Raw genomic sequence first — 3,489 nt, 5'->3', positions numbered from 1 at the left:
CTTGTGGTTCCAGCAAACCCATCGTTTCATCACAGCTGCTCTATACATCTTGGTTCATCAACCATAACTCCTTCCAGGACAGCCAGAAACCTAGGAGTTGTGATCGATGATCAGTTAAGCTTCAACGTCCACATTGCTACAATGGGCCGGTCCTGCAGATTTGCCTTATACAACATTAGGAAAATTAGACCCTTCCTGTCAGAGCAAGCCACACAACTTCTTGTCCAAGCTCTTATTCTCTCCAGACTGGACTATCGTAATGCTCTCTTGGAGGGCCTTCCCACATGCACTATCAAGCCTCTGCAACTGATCCAGAATGCAGCAGCGAGAGTGGTCTTCAATGAGCCAAAAAAAGCTCACGTTACTCCTCTCCTCATCAGGTTACACTGGCTACCAGTAGCCGCTAGGCATTAAATTCAAGGTACTTATGCTTGCCTACAAGACCACCACTGGCGCTACACCAATATACCTAAACTCGCTAGTTCAAACTTATGCGCCCTCCAGAAGCTTGCGTTCTGCAAGTGAACGGCGCCTTGTGGTGCCATCCCAAAGAGGCACAACATCACTCTCACGGACCTTTTCCTGGACTGGTGGAATGACCTCCCGATCTCAATTCAAACAGCCATTTTCAAAAAAAAAATCTAAAGACACATCTTTTTCGCCAGCACCTGACCAACTAATACTAGCACTTACCTATTCTATTCTATTCAGTTCTATTCCATTCTATTATTTAATAATAATAAAAAAAATAAAAAATAAAAAACCTAGCTACGTGTACTGTGCTAAACTAACGGAGACTTGTCATGGCACTTATATACGTTTGTGGCCTATTGGTGTTGTTATTCCTTTTCTCACATTGTTTTTGGCACAAACTTCACATGTGGCCAGAAATTCATCTACCATTACATGTAAATAAGGAGACCAATATCCTTGCTGTTTAATTTTCCTTATCACTTCCCCCCGTGCGCAATGGTCAAAACCATGCGCATCTGAAATGAGAATATTTGGGGTTGGGGCAACAATTTGTCCTTCATGTATACGCCAAATATCTTGCTTGTCTTTTTTGGCTCCCCTTTGGTGCCACATTGAGTGTTCATAGGGGCCTGCTTTTTGTTGAATTCAAATTATATCATCCAACTGGGGTTGAGGTTCTATAAGTACTACAGGTGCTAATACTGCTACCTGACACCCTGAGGCTTTTTTAGCTTCCAAATCCGCTGCATTGTTCCCCTTAATGACAAAATCATTTCCTTTATTTATGAGCCTGACACTTGATTATCGCTAGTCGTTTTGGTATCATCATAGCAGAAATTAATTGACCTATTTGTTCAGCATGTTGTATGGGAGTCCCGTCACTCTTTTTAAAACCTCTTTGTTTCCATACTGCTCCAAACAAGTAACATATACCATGAGCATATGCTGAATCAGTGAAAATATTGGCTGTTTGTCCTTTTGCTAATTGACATGCAGCTGTGAGAGCTTTTAATTCTGCTAATTGAGAAGAGCAAGGCTGTACACAATGTTGTGATATCACAGGCACAAATTCTTCCTTGTCCTTCTTTACTACTGAATATCCTGTATGATTTCCTACATGATCTCTAAAGCTAGAACCATCTACGAAGTAAGTGACTTCTACTTCAGGGATTGGTGTAGACTCAAGATCTGGCCGTAATCTGATAAATGCCAATGAATCAGTCACACAATCATGGATGGGGCTTTCCTTCAAAAGCCAACGGAATTAATTCAGCTGGATTAACTGTATGACATCGCTTAATAGTAAGCTCTGTATGGAACATCAGTGCCTGTTTAAGTGATGAACTCCATTACTTGTGTTTGTTTTCAGACATGATAACAGATGTTTTATACTTGTGCTACAACTTTTTGGCCTGTGCTACAAAAATTTCAACCTTTGTAGCACCAGTGCTATGTGAAAAAAAAGTTAACGTACAGCCCTTCCTTGTTCTATTAACTCCACAATTTTGTGATGAGTATAAATAGTTACTGGGTACCCCATGGTTATTGTAGATGCTTTCTCATATGCATAATATACTGCAAGTTTATTGCATGCTGCAAGGCCTTGTTGGTAACATGGTGGGTAACCTTGTGCTACATTGTCCAACTTTGTACTGTATCAATTATATTTAGTAAGCTATAGGCTGTTTTATCCTACCACTACAAGTCTCTTGCATCAATACAGCTGATGCATAACCATCAGCTCTATTTGCGACATACAAATGAAATAGTTTAGAGTATTCAGGATTTCCAAGGGAAGGGGCTTTTTGTAGTTCTTTTTTTATAGTCTCAAATGCTAGTAATGCATCTGTGTTCCATTTTAATGGATTACCAAAATGTTGCAGTCCTGCTTGTTTCATGATTTCTCTCAGTGGAGCTGTTTTTGCTGCATAGTCCTCTATCCAATCAGCAATAAAGCCTGTCATCCCTAGAAAAGTCATCATTTGTCCTACTGTTTGAGGCAGTGGTGTTATACTTATACTTATTCCTTCCAATTGAGCTGGAGCTATAGCTCGTGTGCCAAATACAATCAATCATCCTAAGTATTCAACTTGAGGCTAGCAATACTGTATTTTGGTTTTGGATACTTTTGTGACCTTGTGCTAATTTCGTTAGGACCTTAATATAATCTTTATGACATTGTTCTAGTGATGTAGAACAAATAATCAAATCATCTACATATTGTAACAGAGTACTGTCTATCATAAGATCCTCTAAATCAGCCTTAACTATTTGATTAAATATATGTGGCGAATGTTTAAATTCTTGAGGCATTCTGGTGTAGGTATACTGTTTACCCACGTATGTAAATGCAAATAAATATCTACTCCCCTCTGCTAGTGGAACACTGAAGTAGGCCGAACAGAGATCAATTACCATAAAGTATTTGGCATCAGGAGGGACATTCGTCAGTAACGTGTGCGGGTTTGGTACGTCAGCTGGGAAATCCTTTATTATATCATTGATTGCTCGTAGGTCATGAACAAGACGCCATCTGTTTTTGTTTGCTTTGATTACAGGCATAATTGGAGTGTTACAATAACTAGATGTTTCTGTTAGTACTCCTGCCTTCACTAAACCTCCAATAGTGTTCCTTATACCTGTTTCAGCATCAGGACGCAAAGGGTATTGTGACTTTCTGGGCAGACGTGCATCTGGCTTAAGTTGTACTCTCACTGGGTTTGCTGATTTGATCAATCCTATATATGAGTCATATTGATACCATAGTTCAGTTGGTACCTGACGCTCTACTTCCTTAAATAGTTCAGTCTCGGTATTGTTTATCAATTCGGATGTTGTAGTCATCTGGGTCAGTTTATTTTGACTGATAACTACTTCCTGAGGAATTCCCATCAAACTGGTTGCACAGAAAATTTTGATGTCATTTTTGTCAGCTGAATAAAAAATCTACGGATGTTCTGTTGGTTCCTATTTGCTTTGTTTTGCTTTTTTCATCATTGGTCCTAAATTTCCCTA

General features: G+C 39.4%; 1 long non-coding RNA gene across 1 annotated transcript in view; it reads right to left on the bottom strand.

Moving 5' to 3' along the window:
- Window positions 1-1,989: 1,989 nt before the first annotated feature.
- Window positions 1,990-3,489, bottom strand: part of LOC107702340 (uncharacterized) — a 22,515-nt gene continuing 21,015 nt past the window's right edge. Inside the window, exon 3 of the long non-coding RNA XR_001635752.1 lies at window positions 1,990-2,001. This is a non-coding gene — a long non-coding RNA (uncharacterized LOC107702340). The remainder of the gene's footprint in view (window positions 2,002-3,489) is intronic.

The sequence above is a fragment of the Sinocyclocheilus anshuiensis genome, unplaced genomic scaffold, assembly GCF_001515605.1.
Source record: "Sinocyclocheilus anshuiensis isolate Anshui unplaced genomic scaffold, SAMN03320099.WGS_v1.1 scaffold2071, whole genome shotgun sequence".
Classification (NCBI taxonomy): Eukaryota; Metazoa; Chordata; class Actinopteri; order Cypriniformes; family Cyprinidae; genus Sinocyclocheilus; species Sinocyclocheilus anshuiensis.
Note: the sequence above shows the minus strand (reverse complement) of the source record. Positions and strands in the feature narration are given on the sequence as shown.